At 34.7% G+C, this 23,344-nt stretch overlaps 1 protein-coding gene across 4 annotated transcripts in view; it reads right to left on the bottom strand.

Moving 5' to 3' along the window:
* Window positions 1-23,344, bottom strand: part of Svp (COUP transcription factor 2) — a 315,105-nt gene that overhangs the window by 257,388 nt on the left and 34,373 nt on the right. The window lies entirely within an intron of this gene.

Genomic DNA, 23,344 nt, shown 5'->3' with positions numbered 1-23,344 from the left:
AAAAAATTAATTTATATCATATTTAAAGGATCTATTGAAATATAAAAATTAAAAAAATTTATATTTCATTTGTTAATCTTGCATACAAATTCATCAATATATTCTAATATTTCAAATTTTATAGTTAAATTCAGAAAACGGTGACAGAAACAAAGGAGTATTTTCGAAAAGAGCTCGGCAAGTAAAAGCTCGCGCATCAAGATTAGGAGCGTTCTCGTGTATCCTTCAATTCGAATCACACAGGCGACTCCATTAGATCCCAAGGGCTCGCTCTTCTTTTACTTCTTCCAAATAAAGCGACAGCTAATCGATAGCAAGTTACTCACTGATACCTTGCCACTTTTCGTATGTCAAATATAAAATTCGTCAAGGACACTTGTGACTTCTCTCGTAAATTTTGTCAATTCAAATCCTTAAATCGAAATAATAAACAATAATGATCGAGAAAATCAAAAAAACATCAGGACAAACATTTCAGATTATTTTTTAACATAATTCTTCGCGTATTTATGATTATATGAAATTATATGATTACACAGGTCTACAAGATTTTGTTGTTGGGCATTTTGAAAATTCAAGATGGCGGATCCAATATGGTGGACAAAAATTTTAATTTCGCTCAAATTTGAACTGAGAACTGAAAACATGGATTTTTGGGGTCGCTGATTTGGAATCTGATTTCAGAGTCTCCATCAAACTCATATATACAGTTTTAAGTCCAGGTTTTCGGGTTTATAGTTCAAAGTTTACAGGTTTAATGTGAATGCTCATGAGGTTGTTGGGCTATAACGGCGCAGGGTTTGGAATTCATCATGTCATCTTAAAATGGCCGTAACTTTGCAAGGAAAAATCGTAGATGACCATTCGACAGCTCATTTCGAAGGGAAAGAGTAGTACTAAATGATGCAATTAGAAGAAAAGAGCTAAAAAATTTTGTGCGTCCTGTACATAACCTCAAAAGTAGCCCAAAAAGCCATTTTTCGAGTATATAACTTCAAATATCTCAAAATCCTGATGGGCCAATTCTAACCTCGGATTCGGATTCTACGCAGAAAATTACTTCGGAAATGACCCCCAGCTGCCCAACAACAATCATGACCCCATTTTTTGTAGACCTGTGTTATTGATAAAAATGTATAATAACTGTAATATACAAGGATTACGTTTTTTTTACCCAGAACTGCGATTCAGAGGAGATCTAGTCGCCAATCAGAGAGATACCCGACACCAAATTGAGAAACGCGATACGGTCGTGCGAAGGTATGCTGGTAGGAAAGTATGTGATGGAAACAATTTCTGATGACACACTCGGCGGCGGCTAGCAGTCATACGGGTACCTAGCTTTCGTTTAACTGGAACAAAACTATTCTCACGAGGTCGACAAACCTTTGCCATGATGCGATGACGCCTCGGGACCAATTCTCGAGCGCCTCGCGCGCATGCGGGATTGTCGTCGAAAGTGTCGGATTTTTACGGGTCAAAGGGTGCCGTAACGTCTAAACGCGCGGCCGACAGAGCGTCTTCGTTCCAATTGAATGCTCATCGTCTCCGAAGTGCGATAAACGCGATGGACGGGGAGATACGCTGTTTTATGAGCCAGATAGCTTCAGTCGGCGTTAGGCGCGATGCATAAAAGCGCCCATATGTAAATAACAATAGTCTGTATGCCCACGTGTAGACTCTCCATACGTAATGCATGTAAATGTTATGTAATCAATATGGACGATCTCTTATAATTGTTTGTTGTATTTTCCATTCTGTTGTTCTGTCTAACGCATACAAATACTTTTTTTTCTATCGAATCGTTGCATATGAAATATCATTACTTTTTATATCAACCATTTTTAGAATTTTCAAGGAGATAAAGTATATCTTCATATAATTATATGCATTTAAAAAAATCAATGTTTTCTCACTTTTACAAGAAAAAAACTTCTACAAGAAAAATTTTCATACAATCTTATTTTAATCGAATAAATAAAAAATATGACACCTAAAATATGCTATTACTATTAAAATATGGACGATCTCTTATAATTGTTTGTTGTATTTTCCATTCTGTTGTTCTGTCTAACGCATACAAGTACTTTTTTTTCTATCGAATCGTTGCATATGAAATATCATTACTTTTTATATCAACCATTTTTAGAATTTTCAAGGAGATAAAATATATCTTCATATAATTATATGCATTTTAAAAAATCAATGTTTTCTCACTTTTACAAGAAAAAAACTTTTACAAGAAAAATTTTCATACAATCTTATTTTAATCGAATAAATAAAAAGTATGACACTTAAAATATGCTATTACTATTAAAATATGCTATTTATTAAAAAAATGTAATTCTAATATATAATTAATTGGTTTATATTATATCCTCATTTTATTGTATATTAAAGTCAATTTTATATCATAAAAGTTTAATGATTTTAAAATAATATTGGAATTTTTAAATTACTAATGTAGGATTACATCTAGAGACTATTACATTTACATCATACTTGTAATATTCGCAAAAAATCGAAATCTTTTTGAGACTCATTTTATATGATTGAATTATTATTATTATTATTGAATTGCTAATAAATTTTCAATAAAAGCAGATGCATATATAAGCAGTAAAGTATAGCAACAGAAGATACGGACTTATCAACGCGAAACCTTCTCGAAGAACAATTTGGGTGGTCTATAATTGGTTAGGTCCGTTCGCATGTTAGTAAGCAGTCGACTTAAGGTCTTTGTCTGCCAATTTAATCCTAAATTGAGTCAACCGTTTAATCGCGCAATGTCCGCTAGCAACCCATTACTCTCATATGATAATGAGCGATATGCGAAATGAAGTCTAAGAGATCGATTCGTCGGTTCGTCAAAGCGGAAGGAAATTCCATCAATTGATCAATTTATTTTCAACTGAAATATAAAGTATCTTTCGCCTTTTTCTCAATAAAAATTACGTAGAATTATAAATATATTTTCACAAATTATTTAAATATCATGTAATATGATTAATTGTAAAATATATTATAATAAAATATTCCACAATCCTTGAAAAAAATGTTTTTTTTTTGTTTTTAATAAACGCTCTAATTTATTCTCGCAAAAACATTTTGAATATCCTTAATAATTCTCAATACTTTACTAATTCAATTCATGATTAAATTGTCAAAAGATCGAACACAGCTTAATGAATAATAGAAGCTCGTGCTATAATATATATGCGTTTGAATACTTTTAAGCATGGTTGACAATGGTCTTCCGCAAATTTCAGACTCTCGTAGCAAGCCACACATAATACTTTGTCACTTCGTAACACTTCTGTAACAGTTTATGACGTGACACGACGAGTGTGAGATTGAAAAATGCGTGACGATTCGAATGAAGGCGATGCAAGAAGTCAGTCGAGGTGCAGAGAACGATGACGACGACGTTGTCGAGTACGCTTAACGTAGCGGGTCCACTAACAAGATAATTAAGCCTACCGAGAACGTTCACGTTCCCAGTTTTTTTGCTAGTCGCGTGCTGATATCAACCAGGGAGTGAGACATATGCAGTTTCTTTACGTTTCGTTGCATTCCATCCGCTCGTCTCTACGGTAATGTAAATTACGATACGTAATTAACTGCACACAGAGCAGGTATAAGAATAATCGTCGTTTACCAATAAATTGTAGTCAATTTAGTTCTCGAAAAAAAATAATCGTCAAGTGGCAGTCATTCTAATGCGATAATACTAAAGCTCGCACATTAATATAACAAAAATATCTTAGAATAAAAAAAACTGAAATGCATAATATACTCTTTAAAAGTGAATCAGTGAAAATATCACTAATTTAAACAGTAAAATAAGATTTCACTGAGAATCAGTGAGTATTTTACTGATCTTCAGTGGAAACTATTTTTTTGTTATTTTATCTTATATCTCATAGATTATGGTCAGTTAAAATAAAATTCACTGTAAAACCAGTAAATTTCACTGTAAAACCAGTAATCGCTAAGTTCGTTCGTTTACGCTACGATCGCTATCTCTCTCGTATTTAGTTTAGTCATAAGAATTATATAAAGTTTGCAAAGAGCGACAGATAAAATTAGAAATATTACTTCGATTCAATTTCTGATACAATCTCAATAGAGAGGCTTCAGGTATTAAATCAATCTTATGAGTCGGACAGATAAATGTCTGGCGACTTAATGAAAATTATTCGTTCGTTATCTTTTTAAAATAACAAGTTCAATATGGATGTAATATATAAATAAAATAAAATTTTTAATATAATAAATATTTAATAAATATAAATAAAATTTTTAATTTTATATGAAATAGATAGAGAGATGAATTGTAATTTAATATTACTGACAATAACGAAAGAAATATACAGTCAAAATTATTAACTGATTCTTTCAATAAAATATCACTGATTTACAGTGCTGTACTTATAACTGCTGTAATCAGTGACTATTTACTGTTTTTCAGTGATAATACACTGATTCACTTTTAGAGAGTATTTTACAAATTTGCTTAATAAAATTTAATTATATTTTTTGTAGGAACTTTTTCATAATACTAGAAACAGAAAAATTTAAAATAATTTATTATTCAATGATTATCAGAAGGAAAATCGTCCTGTCCAACAATTACAACAATCTACAACCGAGGAGCGCCTTTGAAGCGTGGTCCTTCTTCTTCAAAGAAGACGACCACTGCGTGTCTACCATCATCATCGTCGTTGTCGTCTAACTTTGCGTAACTTAGACTCGACGCGCAGAGTATAACTTTAATTACAAAAGTTGGCCGCATTGTCTAAGAACACGGTCGAGACGCACGGCAAGAAAGCTCACGAAAGCTCGCGCAAGCTCGCTCTTTCACGCCGGCTAAAGTTTTCCGCACCGAGATGCGGAACTCGGTTGTTTGGTCGCTAGGCTCGGAAGAGTATGCTCGGAAAACACAAGGGCGACGTCTCCAGGAACACGATACTAATGATACAATGCAGAGAGAGAGAGAGAGAGAGAGAGAGAGAGAGAGAGAGAAGAAAACTGTGCTTTCTCCAAAAGTTAGAATCGCAAGAAACGTAGATACCCTTATATGAAAACTTGACACAAGGTTATGCAGTTGTGATGTTAATAAAAATGCGATAAAGAAGATAGTCTTCTGATCTTCAGCATGTTTTCTCTCTAAAAGTGAATCAGTGTATTATCACTGAAAAACAGTAAATAGTCACTTATTACAGCAGTTATAAGTACAGCACTGTAAATCAGTGATATTTTATTGAAGAATTAGTTAATAATTTTGACTGTTTCAATCAGTAATATTTCTCAATATTAGTAATATTTCTTTCGTTATTGTCAGTAATATTAAACTACAATTCATCTCTCTATCTGTTTCATATAAACTTAAAAATTTTATTTATATTTACTAAATATTTATTATATTAAAAAATTTTATTTTATTTATATTACATGCATATTGAACTTGTTATTTTAAATAGATAACGAACGAATAATTTTCATTAAGTCGCCAGACATTTATTTGTCCAACTTATAAAGATCGATTTAATATCTGAAGCCTCTCTATTGAGATTGTATCAAAAATTAAATCGAAGTAATACTTCTAATTTTAAATGTCGCTCTTTGCAAACTTTATATAATTCTTATGACTAAAATTAAATACGAGAGAGATAGCGATCGTAGCGGTAAACGAACGAACTAGCGATTACTGGTTTTACAGTAAAATTTACTGGGTTTACAGTGAATTTTATTTTAACTGACCATAATCAGTGAGATATAAGATAAAATAACAAAAAAGTAAGCGTTTCCACTGAAAATCAGTAAAATACTCACTGATTCTCAGTGAAATCTTATTTTACTGTTTAAATCAGTGATATTTTCACTGATTCACTTTTAGAGAGTTGATTGTTGTTATAAGTTTGTATAAGATATATTACAAACATTTAAAATTTTTTAAAAGATAAAGAAAAAGATACGATAACTTACATGGTCTATTTTTTATAAACTGGCGCATATATTTTAGCAATTTTTAAACCGTATGCTTAGGAAATGATATTACAAGAAATTATTATCTTTATAACGTAATTTTTGACACTGTTCAATTTTTTTGTAGATACTGAAATTCTTTCTTCCATTATTTTTTATTATTATAATTAAAGATAATTATTTTTTTGGTTCTTAATTTATATGATCGGTAACTACTATACTAAATTAATAAGTCATATTTTCGAGAGTAATTATTAGATATACAAAATCTGAACATTAAGAGAGAGAATCTATCTATCAATTCTTTCTCGCATACATATTTAATTGTTTAGATTACTTACTTAAAAAATCACAATTCTAATTCGCAAATTCTATTTCGCAAAAGCGAACCTTGACAGCAAGGTATTTTGAGATAAATGTGTCTCTATAAGATCTTATATTTTTTACGTTATCGGATCATTCTGAATTTGATAGACGTCGCAAAAGCTGTACCTGTTAACGCTTGAGATTCCACTAAAGAATCACCCTACATATCCAGGGCTATCGCTCGTTTTTATGCTGATCAGTAATCCGAGGCGAATCTCGACGCACAGAGAAGACGGATGCTCAAAACGGGAGATAGAACTAGAAGGGGGAAACGAGAAGCAACGAGAAACAAGAAAGAAGAAAGACGGCCCTGGGATATTTTCAAGATAGCGAGGTGAAGGAGATAAGAAGGGCCCGCGCGTTGGAAGGTTGGTTTTCCCTCTGGGGAAAACTCGTCTTTTTCCCTTTTGAGAATCGGCAAGCGAGCGTACACGCACCGCAGGTATTGTTCACCAACTATATTTAGAATAGCAAACGTGTTGCTTCTGCGGCGAGTACTAACTGAATATTTCACGCTGCTCTCTCCTCGCTCCGCCATGGCGCTTTTAAAGCACCGGATTGCGTTCTCTTCTGCATCTCCGACTTCCGCCTCCGCTGTAGTGTACGTGTGCGTTCTCTAAAAATATTTACTAACTAATTTACTAAATTATCGATAATTCCCAATGTGCAACTAGCAACATTTAATCTCTTATTAATTTGAAGACGATAAGATATTAAATAGTAAAATGATAAAATATTTCTAATTAACGAAAAATATTAGGTAAAGCGCGATAAAGTTTACGTCTCATTGAAATATTAGAATCCTAGAAGGGCATAAAATATAATTTTTTCTAAAAGCTACAAAATGATATTCAACTGGATTTTATTTTCAATTTTGAAATAAAAAAAATTAATTATAAGAAATATTATAATAAAACTAAAATATTTTGGCATGATTAACACGTATTAATAATGAATGTACTCTCTAAAAGTGAATCAGTGAAAATATCACTAATTTAAACAGTAAAATAAGATTTCACTGAGTATCAGTGAGTATTTTACTGATCTTCAGTGGAAACGCTTACTTTTTTGTTATTTTATCTTATATCTCACTGATTATGGTCAGTTAAAATAAAATTCACTGTAAAACCAGTAAATTTTACTGTAAAACCAGTAATCGCTAGTTCGTTCGTTTACCGCTACGATTGCTATCTCTCTTGTATTTAATTTTAGTCATAAGAATTATATAAAGTTTGCAAAGAGCGACATTTAAAATTAGAAGTATTACTTCGATTTAATTTTTGATACAATCTCAATAGAGAGGCTTCAGATATTAAATCGATCTTTATAAGTCGGACAAATAAATGTCTGGCGACTTAATGAAAATTATTCGTTCGTTATCTATTTAAAATAACAAGTTCAATATGCATGTAATATATAAATAAAATAAAATTTTTAATATAATAAATATTTAGTAAATATAAATAAAATTTTTAAGTTTATATGAAACAGATAGAGAGATGAATTGTAGTTTAATATTACTGACAATAACGAAAGAAATATTACTAATATTGAGAAATATTACTGATTGAAACAGTCAAAATTATTAACTGATTCTTTCAATAAAATATCATTGATTTACAGTGCTGTACTTATAACTGCTGTAATCAGTGACTATTTACTGTTTTTCAGTGATAATATACTGATTCACTTTTAGAGAGTACTTATTAATATGTTAATATATTAATCCGTAATATCATCATCTTATAGACATATTAATATTTGATTAATATAATACCTTATGTCATTATAAAATATAATATTACATTATAGAGAACTAAAATTCACTGTTTAAATCAAAGTATACAGATTCGATAGAATACAGTTTCGCTTCAGAGATGGATATTATATCGAGATCGGTCTTTTTAGAACATATAATTTATATATTATATAACTCAATTAACACTTCCTGAATAAATCAATACAGCAAGCTATTTAATTTTCACGATCAATTTAGGTACACTAAAAGTCGTTTCTCTTCCATAACGCTACACCAAGTATCGAAATGTATCACAGTATCGTAATATTCTGCGGGAAAATACCGTGGTTTCTCGCACAAGAGAACATGGCAGGAAAGAGGACCTTTCGGGAGGACAGGAAAAGAGACGAGATCCGTAACAATCGGAGAGACAGAGAGAGAAGTAAAGTCTTAACGGCGTTGCAAGGCGGAGCATAAAGGTGGCAAGGGCGGAGCTGAGTGAAGTTCCAAAGGCGTGATGTATCGACGGAATTCCAAAGTAAGAAGTTATACGGACTCGGAATCCGAGAGGAAACTCGTGCGTCTCTCTGGACTTTTTCCTTTCTTCCGCTTCCAACCTCTTTCTTCTCCACGGATGACCTTATTATATTTATGTTGGTATTTACAGTATTTTGACTACTTTGTGTATGCATAGATTAGTTAAAATAAATAATAATAATTTTTAATTATGTCGAGTATTGTTAGATAATATTGTCGAATAAATTATTTGATTTTTTTCTTCTCTCGCGAACGTCATCGTATGAGAAAAAAACGCGAAGTCACTGGCCCGTTCCATCGCAAAGGGCTGACGTTGAAGTAAACGCTTTCGATCGAATACGCTCTTTCGGGTTCGGACTCAAGTAATTCGGCGACCAACCCGGACGGCGTCGCTTTAGGTCGGCAATGTTTAAGGGCGGTTTTATAGTGTCCGGCGCAGAGGTCAACCTGGCCTCGGATACATCACCCCAGACCCCTTACGTCCCCTTGATGGATCGTGGCTCCCTCAGTCCCGTCGTATGCAGTATTCGACTTCGATTTCTCATCCCCGGCAACGGATTACGCACCAAATGGATCCATATCCATCGCGGTCGCGAACGCGCAGCATCGATCATTTTTCCAGAGTGCGATATGTTCAACATTAACCCTCGAGCTATTATAATATCCTGATAACGCTATAACTGGATCAAATGTAGACCCAGATCGTAAAAGACAGTTTTTTTTTTAATTTTTTATAATAATCATAAATATCACATTAATATAAGACTTTTATAGCTTTAGAGAATATATAAAAAAATGAAATTTTATAATATGTAATTTAACACATTATTATTTTCTTTAAAATTTACGATCAGTTAACTCTTTAACGTTTTAATAAACTTAATATTTAGCTCTTTGTGTCATCCGGAATTCCACTGCATTCACGTCTGTTACTTTGTGTATTCGCATATACGGTTTTTGTAATGCATACAAAAAAATATGTTACTAAAATAATAATAATAATAATAATAATAATAATAATAATAATAATAATAATAATAATAATAATAATAATAATAATAATAATAATAATAATAATAATAATAATATTTCTAATACATTTTTTATTACTAGTTATATTGCAATATTTTTTTAGTTATATTGCAATATCATTTTAATATTATCACTTTCAAAATCGGAGCGGGACCAAAATCGGACGAAATCCGAGGAAAACTGAAGGGACGCGATACGCATTCCTTTCAATAACGAGACATATCCCGTTTGCGACGTTACCGAGCTCTCTGCGCTCCGGTGCATCGAATCGAAACGAGATTCTTCGACTTTGATGTGGCGTATTCTCGCACGCGGTCATGCTTCTTTCCCGTATCGTCGCAGACGTTTAATCATCGAAGATGCGAGCGGCGCCGTCGTATTTACACGGACGATTCATTTCGGTCGACGTTTCGTTGTCACCGTACTTTTCGTTTGCTCTTGAGCTACCGTAATGACATCCCGCGCAAATTACTTTTCGAATTGGTAGATCCGGATCTAGTTGATAGATCACAGATTTCCGAGGAATTTGCACAAATCTAAGCGCTAAAGAGAAGACTTGAACTAACAAGAAGATTTGTAGAACTGATTATGCTGTCGATATGAAGCTGATCGATATCACGAGCTGTCACGCGAGTTAGGACTGAAGCTAACAGAATAATCAATAGAGTTTATAATAAATTTTATATAAAAAGCAACCTTTATTTGTATTCTCGTTGATTCTAAGCAGAAAAAATGTATGTATTTATATAACGCTTTTTTAATTCCTTTACCAATTCAATTCAATAAAATCATTGTCGTCATCGTCATCTTACGTAGATCCATAAAAATGATTCTGTTATGCACCCTCGCATGCATGCACGCACGTAGGAACACATCGGAATATATCAGATGGCATTTCGCTGTACGTTCCGCGACGCGCCCCATTCAGAGCCGCCCTAATAGAAAAATGTCACGGAATGTCGGAAATTGGAAAGCTTATTCATATTTTTTTCGATACACGCGTAATGCGCGATATCGCGAATCGCGACCGTACTTTCATTTCGCATACCTAACGCGAGGAGCACAACCCTCTGCCTGCCTCTCCGCGCCATGAGGGACGAGGAAAGGTGGCGAATACCGCAAGGGTTCATTCAGAGACGGTTTGGAGGAAGGGGGACCGGAGAGGAGAATCGCGCGGCGGCGGATTGCGCTGGTAAATGCAAGCGGGGGATGATGCCGGTGAGAGAGCAACCCGCCATTCATGCGTTTCATTTCTGGAAAGCAACCGTCACGCATATATATTATTATATATATATGTACGCGAGTATACACATATTTCTCACAACGAGCTTTTTCAATTTCTTCGCCCCCCGATGCTTTGGTACGCGATCGAAATGTCGAACGGTTACTTATCCCGTCTCAGGATGAACGCAAATTGACAAAGATATTTTTCAGATTAGTTTTTCTCGACATTTATCATCGTGGATAAAAAAAATGTTTTTTAATAATTAAAGATAAAATACAATAAAAAGATAAAGATAAAAAAATAAGATAAAATATAATAAAAAAATAAAAGAAGGGACAATTTAGGATAGAGAGTCGTAGAGAATGGACAAAAATGTCACATTAAATGTAAAGACAGTAAATTGTATAATTAACTTTACGTTGATTTTTTTCAAACTGCTATGCTGTTATATCTATAAATATATAATATATTTGTCATAATTACAAGAAAAAAATTAATACAGAATTATAAAAAAATTAAATTAAACGCTACAGGCCAAAGAATAAAAAAAAATATCTTCATATTTCGAGTTAATTATGTCAAATGTGACGAACACAATCTGTTAGCAAGAGGTGAAAAATGTTAGAGCGGAAAGATCGGCCCGTCGAATCGCGCGTTTTCCTCTGGATGCGCGACCTAAAAATAAAAATCGTTCTTTCGGCAATGCCCATGTCACTTCTGGCAGGACGAAGAACGCGAGGGGACGCGAGGGAACGAACGCGAGAAGCGGCACCAACGGGCGTTGGAAATTAGACACACGTTTCATTTCCTGGAGCGACTGCGATTTCCGTCGTGGCTTCAAATATTGGAAATATCGCGCGGTAGCGTTCAATTTATCGCGCGATCCGATCGAGTTTTATAAGCGCAGAAAAAGCGACCGCGCGAATGTACACGCTTACGTCCGCCACGAGGACTATGACGATGACGATGATGTCGCCGAACGCTTATCCTTGAAATTTCTCTGCTGAAAGAGCGTTATTTTCTCCCTTCTCAGGACGACAAGTTAAAAATTCTTCTCAGCGAATAGTTATCTTCGCATCATCATTTAAAAAAAATATATACTGAACCGATAAATTACTTATTATTAATGAAATTTCTTGTGCTCTAAAACTTAATTAAACTTGACATAAATTTAAATTCATAGTATCAGCTGTCGTGTCATAAATAGCTCTAATTTTGCTCATTTTTATCTTTTCTTCGATGAGAATTGAATATCTAGATGAGAATTGAATAACTCAAGAAATATATATCGAAAATAGAGAATAAGAGAATCCGGAAGCGATCGAGGGTGCCGAATGTCAAATCCAGGCATTATAACGCGCGATGAAGATGGGAAACGACCGGCGCGAAATGGAAGAGCGTGCGAGAAAACGAGAGAGGTCGACAGTGCACTTTTATCGGCGCCATAAACACTAATATAATCCCGAGGCCGGAGAGAAAGAGAACGCGAAACGCAATAGACTGAGTGGTGGGTGTCGACGCGCACACACACGTGCCTACACCGTGCACGGACGTGGGTCGGGGTGTTTTTTAGACGAAGTGGCTTTTTGCGGGCGACAGGGCATTTAAGGGAATTGCTCCCTAGCGCCTTAACTCGGGCTCTTGCTGCCCTTTGCGCCGAGGGCGGCCACCGGACGTCTACGTCGTTTTAGCGCCGAATGCGTAAAATCGCATGTATCGATTTTGCGCGCCATTAGACTGCCGACATTCTTGACACAGGCTTCTGATTTTATGAAAATTTTGAAAAAAATTACGAAAGAGAAGAGAGAATTAAAATTTTCGAAAATGAGAAAACTTGGTTCTCAAATTCAATATGTACTCTCTAAAAGTGAATCAGTGTATTATCACTGAAAAACAGTAAATAGTCACTAATTACAGCACTGTAAATCAGTGATATTTTATTGAAAGAATTAGTTAATAATTTTGACTGTTTCAATCAGTAATAATATTTCTTCGTTATTGTCAGTAATATTAAACTACAATTCATCTCTCTATCTATTTCATATAAAATTAAAAATTTTATTTATATTTACTAAATATTTATTATATTAAAAATTTTGTTTTATTTATAATATTACATGCATATTGAACTTGCTATTTTAAATAGATAACGAACGAATAATTTTCATTAAGTCGCCAGACATTTATTTGTCCGATTCATAAGATCGATTTAATATCTGAAATTAAATCGAAGTAATATTTTTAATTTTATCTGTCGCTCTTTGCAAACTTTATATAATTCTTATGACTAAAACTAATTACGAGAGAGATAGCGATCGTAGCGGTAAACAAACGAACTAGCGATTACTGGTTTTACAGTGAAATTTACTGGTTTTACAGTGAATTTTATTTTAACTGACCATAATCAGTGAAATATAAGATAAAATAACAAAAAATTAAGCGTTTCCACTGAAAATCAGTAAAATACTCACTGATTCTGAGTGAAATCTTATTTTACTGTTTAAATTAGTGATATTTTCACTGATTCACTTTTAGAGAGTACATGAATAATATTAAAATACAATATATGATCCATATTGTATTTGAATATTATTCATGTACATATTGCATTTGAAATTTTGAGAGAATATGAAAATATTCTCTCAAAATAATATTATTAAAATAAATAGAGATTGTCTAAAGAGTTATACACAGTTAAAAGCATAATATATAATGCACAATATAATGCATAAATACTCGATATAATGCAATTAATTAGACGAAACTGTATGTAAAGTTTTAAAGAGTAAAACGAAATGTGCAGAAGCACATTGAAATATTTTTGTTCTTGTATAAGACTGTTATTTCTATATGCGAAAATATTATGTACTGCATTCAAAAAAAGGTTCTTTCAGCGCATATCCACATTTGATCGAGATGGAAAATTGTTTTATCGGCTATATATATTTATAAAATTCACGGTACGCGCAATTTTCCGTACACGCGACTCGACAAATCACTACCTAAAATCGTATCTTTTAACCTTGAGTAATGGTATACACCCTCTAATACGGCCCTTCCGCTCTTTCTGGATCGTTCTCTGCTACCTCGTCCCCCTTATCCTTAGTCTCTCCTTCGACACGGGAAGTTTATCCCCGTTGAGTTATTTATGCGATTTTAGAGCCCATGTGCGCCACCACAACCCCAACACTAACTGGATAATAATCCCGCCAAAGGGTCGCCGATCCACTTTAAAGTCCTATCCGTAAAAACCATCGCTCTTAAACATTTTAAACTTTCGCTGATAATGTTCCGCTTATTATATAGTACAACTTGTTGGAATACGTAAAAAGTTATCCATCTTATCCTCCAATGAAATTACTGTAGTACATTAGTTTATACATAACATCGTTTTTAAATTTCGATATTATACTTTAGTGTATATCTCACAGAAAGGTAGTATTAGTGCGTTATATACATTATATTATAGTGCACTATATTTTTTAATTTTACAATATTTCGTTATTATTAACAGTTCCTCGTATTTCAAATTTGATATTTTTAATATCTGCAAAAATAATTAATAGATTAATAGAAATTATTGCATATATAGATTTTTAATCTTTTTCAACCCAATTTTTGATCTCAAGTGTCTCAGCGCGACTTGTATTTTAAAAAAATGCTATTATTTTAATTTTGAAAAAATAATAAATTTTAATGAAATATTAATATATCTGTATTATTTCGATCTTAAAAATAATATAAGATTTATTTCTCAAATGCACCTGGGAAGATTCTATATCTGGTCAAAGCGGTGCAAACTGCTAAGACGGCGCAGAAGCTTCCTCGAACGTCTGGCTCGCTTTAAAACATGTTACTTTGATTGTAATGTCGCTTATTCTCCTCTATCGCAATCGTAAGACTCTCTGTTTCCTCCTTTACCTTTCTCTACACTATCAAGCCACCTTTTCCAGGCTTTTCCAACCTCTTCTCTTTCTCTCTTTACTTCTGTTCGTCGCCCTTTAACGATCACAGTCGCTTTTCTCGATCTTCCGCGAGGTTCACCCTCGCGTTCTTTCACTCTGAAATTTCTCCCTCTCGAATACGGCGCTCCCGAAGACGCGAACAAGCCCTTATCGCAAATGACTGTTTCCGTCGAGCACAAAGCCATTTAGAAACTCTAACGGCGTTACGTTTTGCCACGATACTATGGGACAAGTGTCTAACGCGGAGGATAATAAAACGAGAAGTAGGAAGCATCCAGACGGCGGAGCCGTATTCTCCGACGCTCGTTTCTTCTCACGAAGGGGTCATCGTCGTGCCTCCTTCGTATCGCATCGGTCTCTTCCCCTACGCTAACGATTATTACGATAGTCGTTCGATTAAACATCATGACGCGTCGCAATTCCCATAGGATCTTGCATCCGCGTCGACTGATCCGCGATGCTCGTGCCTAACAATTCGTCATGACTTAGAATGTGCATGATGACGCGGATTTATCTACCATAGAGTTTGTTATAACGACAGTCAAGCCTTCCCTTGATTAGAAACGTCTTATTATTCCGCTACTTGCGGTAGACGGATTTCGGCGATGACTTCGTGCTTTCTTGATTTACTAGAATGTTCCTACGTTTATATAATGTAAGAATATATAGTCAAGTTATCAAAAACTTTCTTATTCAAAAATAGAATCCTCTTATTGCTAAATTATAGGTGAAATAGAAAAATTTTAAAAAAATACTAAGAAGCATTTATATATTAAAGAGACTTCGATATATTTCGGTTTCTATATTCTCTCTATATTTATTCTGTTCGTTTCAAACTAAATCAAAGATCGAGAAAATGATAAAATAATATTTTCAAATGAGCGAAATTTTATTTCTATCGTATATTTCGTATTTTTTCATCATTTAAAAATAATATATAAAAAAAGTATAAAAACACATTATAAAAAATAAAAAATAAAAAAAATATTAAGGAATTTGAGCAAATACTAGATCCTAGACTCGCATAGCATCGATTAAAATGCTAATCAATTTAAAAAACAAGGATTAATGATCATTTCTATAACACAGGCCGACAAAATTTGGCCAAACCCAGAAACCAAAATATACTTTTCCTAAGGTTTTTGACGCGCTGAATTCGAATCCGAGGTCAGAATTTCTCTGGTAACTCCGGTTTTCGAGATATTCTAACCTAAAAGTGCCAAAATCACGGTTTTTCGAGATATTTGAGGTTATGTTACATCGCAAGGTAATTTTTTTTCATAAAACCATTAATGGGGTCCGAAAGAACTACTCTTCCTCTTTAAAAGACATTTTGATTTGTCCGGATATCTTTTTTTATCTTTGAGAAATTGAATGTTCAAATTAAGTAGTTTGACATTTTTGATATTTGGAAATTGAATAGCATCAGGTAAGTACAATATATCTCGAAAACCGGAGCTACCAGAGAAATTCTGACCTCGGATTCGAATTCAGCGCGTCAAAAACCTTAGGAAAAGTATATTCTGGTTTCTGGGTCTAAATTTTGTCGGCTTGTGTAATTAATATCTATATGAACGATTTTTTTTCTACGTTTTTGTTTCTTGTATATTGATGAACCGGGCCAACGTAATTTATCACATGCGGTGTGAGCATGCCGCATCCAACGGCTGGTATCAACAGACTCGCGTGCGTCTGCTACAACGGTATCGCTTACAAGGCTTACACAGGAGTTCGCGCGTACGAGTTCGCTAGAGTGTATCCAGCGGGCACAACTGTCTACCCGTTACATCGACTCCACACTGGTACGTGCTAGGGCTGTCCTCTCTCCCGTCGTCTCTCTCTCTCTCTCTCTTTTTGCTAACCCCCGCAGTCGCCAACGCAGTCGCTCGTCCAACCCTAACCAGCAGCGTACAACGCGACTCGATACCCGTAACTTCTGGTTTCAGATTCTGTGCCGATAATACAAAACAACTGGTTCCTATGACATCGAACTCGCGGACTACCGATTCACCGATACTCTTGTTAACAATATTCTCCCCCGGTACGGTGCTGATCAGACTCCGTCGATCGCTACCATCATTAGAACTTAGCGTAACGACGCACGAATATACCACGACAGACTAACGTATTACCGCAACTAGACCACTATCGCGGATTACAAACGAAACGTCAGCGAGAACGCGGGACTAATGAACCGGCGTCAAGAGCCTTTGCATAGCTGTACTATGGTAGAAAGATGGGTGTTGTGTTAAAGTCGAGATATATTTAAGCGAGATATTTAAATAATCCTGACTCAGCACAATTCTGATTTAAATTCTATATCTATATCTTTCTGTACCATATACCTTGTTTCGTTTAAAGCTGAAGTTAATCATATTTTAAACTTTCACTTCATAAATATCTTTTTAATCTGACAAGTATAGCACTTGAAATTTTTTCCATGCAATTTTTAGTTTATTAAATTAAATTATTGCCTAAACAAAATTAATTCTCTTCTCTTCAAGTAGGTCATATTCTAAAATTCCATGTTAGAGACCTTGTTTCTCGCGATTCAACTGGTCGTCGACCGACATTGCTCGCGACTTCGAGAAGGTTGATCGTCTTTTACCCCCTTAAAGCCGCGGCGCGGGCTGGCTCTGCCCACCAATTAGTCTAACCGCGGCGTGCAGCGAGTGGATCATCTCCGACACAGAGTTTCGTGTAGGTTCAAGCGACAGTCCCGCGCGTTCTCTCTGTGATTTATGTTTGCCATACATTACCCGGTCGAATAATCCCACGAAAGGGTGTACCAGGCAACCCCACGCGCTCTCGTTCTACCCTCTATCGCCACTCTCGCTTCGTTCGCGATGGCCTACAACCCCTCTGCTCTCCGTTCTGTCGTACTACCATTCGCTGATCACTCTATTTGTTTCAATTAAAAGCGTACGGGTGATACGTCGATGTTCGTCGAATCGCCAATTCTCGCTCGGTAATTCAAATATTTTTTACATCCGTGAATATCTTTTACATTTCGATCCGCCTGTCGGAAAAACATACACTCGATATCGATCAAAGGTTGTATCACTGTATTAGGAACCATTTAAAGCGTTGATAAATGCGTTGTCTAATAGAAATTTTAACACTTGCAATATGCTCAAAGAATATATTATGTCATTCTATCATCGAATTTTTACAGACATTAAATTTAGATATATAGGATAATAAAAAGATGTGACTTGCTTTGAAAAGGCTTTGAAAATATATTTTATCAAAAATTATTATAAAACTTTGTTACACAAAAATATGCATTTGTAATATTTCTCTCCCGACAGATAGTCTTTATTATCAGCAAAAAAATATTATGAATTTACTATATAATATAATTAATTTATTATGAGTAAGAAAAATAAAATTCTTATTGGCGAATTTTTCAAGTTTAAATATACATATATACAGGGTGGCACACGTAAAGTGTTACAAATTTATATCTCGGAAACGAAGCAATTTAGAGAAAAATGTTTCAGACAAAAGTTGTATGGTTTCAAGGGGGACATAAAATGGTACCATTAGTTTGACCTTGAAGAGTCACCTGAAGGTCACGTGAAGTCACCTCCAACTTTTTACACGGGACACCCTATATGCTTTTGCATATTCTTGTAGCTTATCTCGAGAGCTTTCCAAAACACTATAATTAAATTAGTTTTCATTAAGTACTTTCCGAGTTATGAGGCTTAAAATCATTTCTTAATTTTACATAAACCGTAAAATATCTTGTAAAATATTCATTTTTCGATTATCTGACCTTAATACTTTTATGCACAGAACAATGTGAGGAATCAATTGGTGTAAAGAAAACACATAATTGTTTTGAAAGAAAAAATTTAATTTGCAATTAACAATTACATTTTTTTTTTCGAAACAATTATGTGTTTTCTTTACACCAATTGATTCCTCTCATTATTTTGTACATAAAAGTATTAAGATAAGATAATCGAAAAATGAATATTCTACAAGATATTTTACGGTTTATGTAAAATTAAGAAATGATTTCAAACCTCATAACTCGGAAAGTACTTAATGAAAACTAACTTAATTATAGTGTTTTGGAAAGCTCTCGAGATGAGCTACAAGAATATGCAAAAGCATATAGGGTGTCCCATTTAAAAACTTGGAGGTGACCTTCACGTGATCTTCAGATGACTCTTCAAGGTCAAACTGATGGCACCATCTTATGTCTCCCTTGAAACCATACAACTTTTGTCTGAAACATTTTTCTCTAGATTGCTTCGTTTCCGAGATATAAATTTGTAACACTTTACGTGGGCCACCCTGTATATGCAAAGTATATTATGTTGTTCTGAAGTATTTGTGTCAAAAAAATTGCCAAAGAAAACATTTTCAATTCTTAAATATATCTCAGGAAAAATATATTCATACATTAAAATGGTTAAATGATTTCCATTGATCAAGAAATTTGGAACAACGTTCTTAAAAACGGTGATATCTCCCACGCCTTAGAGAGATAATATTTTAGAAAAGGTAGTTCTGTCTTTCTTCCCGTGAACAGCTGTAATTAATTAACGGATTAATACTCCGAAATACGCGAATGAGCATGCTTCCGTTTAGTCCAGTAAAGTGGAAAATGCACGTGGATGATCTATCACGACGTGGCGGTAGCTCGGTGAAGCAGAAAGGCTAATTCTAATTATGTGAAGTATCCTATTGCAGATTTATGAGACTGCTCGTGCAAGTGTACGAACGACTCCCTCTCCCCCTTCTGTCTCTCTCTCTCTCTCTCTCTTTCTCTCGCGTGTACTCTCTTCGCATATATGTCCTGCCACCTTGCCTACCGCGGGGTTCAGCATAGCATTTACATATGAATTAAACTATTACATGCAACTCCCGATGGACTACGTGGCAGCCGTGAACCTCGCGAGATGCCCATTGAATAACGAGAGAATGATCCGCGATAAATTGTCTAACGGGGAAAACGATTTAAATCATGCAGAACACCCTCCTTCTTCTCCTCCCCCTTGTCCTCCTCCTCCTTCTTGCCGGGTTATGGATAGGTCAATTTTTGACGTACCATATTATTGATGTCTCATGTCGAATCGCTTTGAAAGCTAAATCAACTCGCGTGAGGTGAGCATTTGCTTAACGGCTAGCCAGCCGCGAGCCTTTCCGCTTGTACGCTATAAAATTATGGCATTCGTTCGAATACACGATGATTCCAAGCGCGAGTAACGGCTACTGAAGACTTCGTGACTTCATGATACAAATAGCTGACATGTGTACTGTTGCCAGTAGATATAATTACCGGTAGTGTATAAACGATATAAACATTCTAAATAATGAGAAAGGGAAAAAATTCACCTAGAAAATGTTTGTAGAAAATTAGAGATGATATTTTTCTTTTCTTCTATTTATTTCTTTTATAACGAAATCATTGCGATTACAAGCGCGAATTCTAGATTTAATAATTTACGTCTTAAACATCATGAAATCTTTAGAAAAATAATTTGAAAATCTCTCATCCTAAGAAACTTCATTTCTCTTTCATTTCATACAATTTATAATTCTCTCTACCAACTATCGCTCTATTCGTATGATTATAACAAACTAATTCCAAAATTTTTACCATTTATTTTTCACGCCTTTTTTTCTTTTTATGTAAATCAGGTAAACAAATAAAAAATTTTAGTTATTTATAATCGGAGAATCAAACGAAAAACTCGGAGCATAGCGCGAAAAGGCAGTTACCCTTTATTTCCTATTCGAGACGTGACTTTGCAGAAGACCCCTTTGACTTTATCCCTGATAAGTATAAACCGGTACGCTAATGGAAAGTGTTTAAATATTTAATCCAGCAACCCGCGGGGACCTGACCGAGTGCGTTCTACGTTCGACACGGAGAAAATTTCATACTTCTGACCACAGAGAAAGTTTTGACATTTAATACAGCGTACAATATATGCTTCACCACATTGTAATATATAAAATTTATATATTTTATTATAATTATATTTTATTTGTTTCATAAAAATTTCATAAATTGTCTGCAAAAAAAAAATTAAAAGTTTAATATTATTAATTTTTCTTGACCTATTTATAATATTTTCACAATTTTTATTATTTAGATTATATTAAGTGACTTACTATCCGAGAAGAAAGAAAAATATATTTAACATCAAATATTATTTAAATATTTAAACTTCAGATAACAAAATTGTACAAAGAATTCGCTTAATTTTTGTTTTTTTTTCTGCAAAATTGTAATTTATAAAAAAATTCTTGCATTTCTTTCGATCGCAAATATCACAGATAGTTTTTAAATAAAAAGTCGATTCTATTTCGTTCCAGTTGAAGATATTTCTCGCGTTCGAAAGGAGATAATTTCGCGTTGAGTGTTTGCGAACGTACATATCGGCGACTGCGTGTCGACTTGGCGAGAGCTAATGCGTGGTCGCATAGAAAGTAATGAGCAACCAAAGCAAACGAGACAGCCGGCCTCGTAGTCGTCGTCGTCGTCGTCGTCGTCCGTGTGCCCGTAACTAGGGTGCAATCAATAACCAAGATGGCTGTGCGAGCGCCTGCTGTAAAACGCTCGCGCCGTATTTAATGTTGCACGAGACGAACTAATGCACGCTCTCTCCCGATCACGAAGCCCGATGTTAAAATAACAACATCGCATCGTACGTTAATCGACCGGATTCATATTCGGTATTAACGACGAGGCAAATTTCACGAGTGTTATGTGAAATAAAAATTTTCCACGCATTACCTCGTCGGAATAAATTCAAGTAGATCCTTTTTAAAACAACGTTAAGAAGAAACTAAGCTCTGCAAATATAAGAGGCTTAAATTTGAGATAAAATCGTAAGTTAAAATTAAAATTAACAGCATATTAGTTTAATATAAAAATGCTGTTTAGCTTTCTTTCAATGATATTTAAATGATAATGCTTAGGTACATATTGCAATAAACAAATTAATTATTTAATTCAATTGCTTATTGTGGCACTTTAAAAGGAACTTTGTAATTTTTATTTCAAATTTATAATTGTAATTGTAACGATTATATACTAATCTTCTGGCACGAATTAAGCTACTTTTTGAATTTTAAGCTAGAATATGTGTTATAGTATATCACACCAAAATTTACTGACGCGCATGTATTTTAATCATAATAATCCGAAAGCTATTATCGAACAAATTTGTTGAAATTTGCAGTAAATAAAATATGCACAAAAACTTACGTAACAAAGAAATTTAATAAAATATTTTTGTCCGGTTAACCGCGGTAAATGCAGCTTTTACGACATCTGTCGACACAGTGGGACCAAAATTACGAGATTACGCTATTACGTCCTCGGAATTGGCGTTACACAAGCAAATTGTTGAGAGACTCCTCGCGAGGAGAGCGCATTATAGCTGCGGAATTATCAATAGTCGCCGATCGATATTAGCATAGATTAGCGCAATTTCGCTAGTGGCGTACGCGTCGCTCGGGCGCCACTTAAGGACGGTTAACCGTTCGTTAGCCGCGACAATCAAAACGGGGTTTGGCTGGAGACCCTCCGTAACCACTCCATGCAGTATCGTACTAATTGCGGCCGCGGATGGCGGTTACTGCTCTTCGGGGTTAATTCCCAATGGCGTAGCCGCGGGAATAGCGCGACGCGGCGAGCCGTCCGCGGATCCGTTTTCCATCGTCCCTGCGTCCCTGGCGTCAAAGGGTTAGACCGAAATCGCGCGAGGAAACACTCACCGGCCAAACGCCAGCACCGTTACAAGATGCTCAGTAATTATGCGTGATTAATGCCGGCAATTAAAGAAACGCGGTGAAACGATATGAGCGTCGCTCGCGCGTAATCGAGAAACTACCGTTTCAAAAGTTTGTCTTGCTTTTCTCCTTTCTGTGTTTTAGAACAGCAGGAACAATTTTAACTGAATATTTTTGGATACCAACCGAACATATCGGTATATATTATATAAAAAATATAGAAATAAAATGTTTTTCTACATTTTTTCAAAAAAATAATTCAACAAGCTGTGAAATTTTAAATTAAATTTTAAATATTATTTTCGCTTGCTGTGCTTGCTTAAAATTACTTTTAATAATCGGTGTACTTTCGAAATGTATGATAATTTCTGACTGCTCACATGACATACTAAATATAAATATTACCCAATATTTTTTAAAGGAGAGTTCTTGCATCCTTCTCGGCATTTCTTCGCGGGATCCGAACCCACGTGTACTCGACAATTTATGTATGCTTAAGGGAGACGAAGAAAAAGAGAAAGAGAGAGAAAGAAAGAGGATGGGAGGATGAGAGGAAAGCGAAAAGGGCGAAACGCCCCACGCGTGTCTGCGTATCGTTTACCCGTTATTTATTTCCTAAAATTTGAAAATTATACCGCATTTAATACGCCGCTCGCCGCTGCTCCTCCTCCGTGTTTTATTCATGTCGCAATAAATAAGGAACAAAAGACTGTTTTCTGCAAAGTGACGCAT

Source organism: Camponotus vicinus, unplaced genomic scaffold (genome assembly GCF_025532165.1).
Source record: "Camponotus vicinus isolate PSW18456_S1 unplaced genomic scaffold, iyCamVici1.0 SCAF_1, whole genome shotgun sequence".
In the NCBI taxonomy this organism is placed as follows: domain Eukaryota; kingdom Metazoa; phylum Arthropoda; class Insecta; order Hymenoptera; family Formicidae; genus Camponotus; species Camponotus vicinus.
The sequence above is the reverse complement of the archived record's forward strand: the minus strand, read 5'-3'. Positions and strand labels throughout refer to the sequence as shown.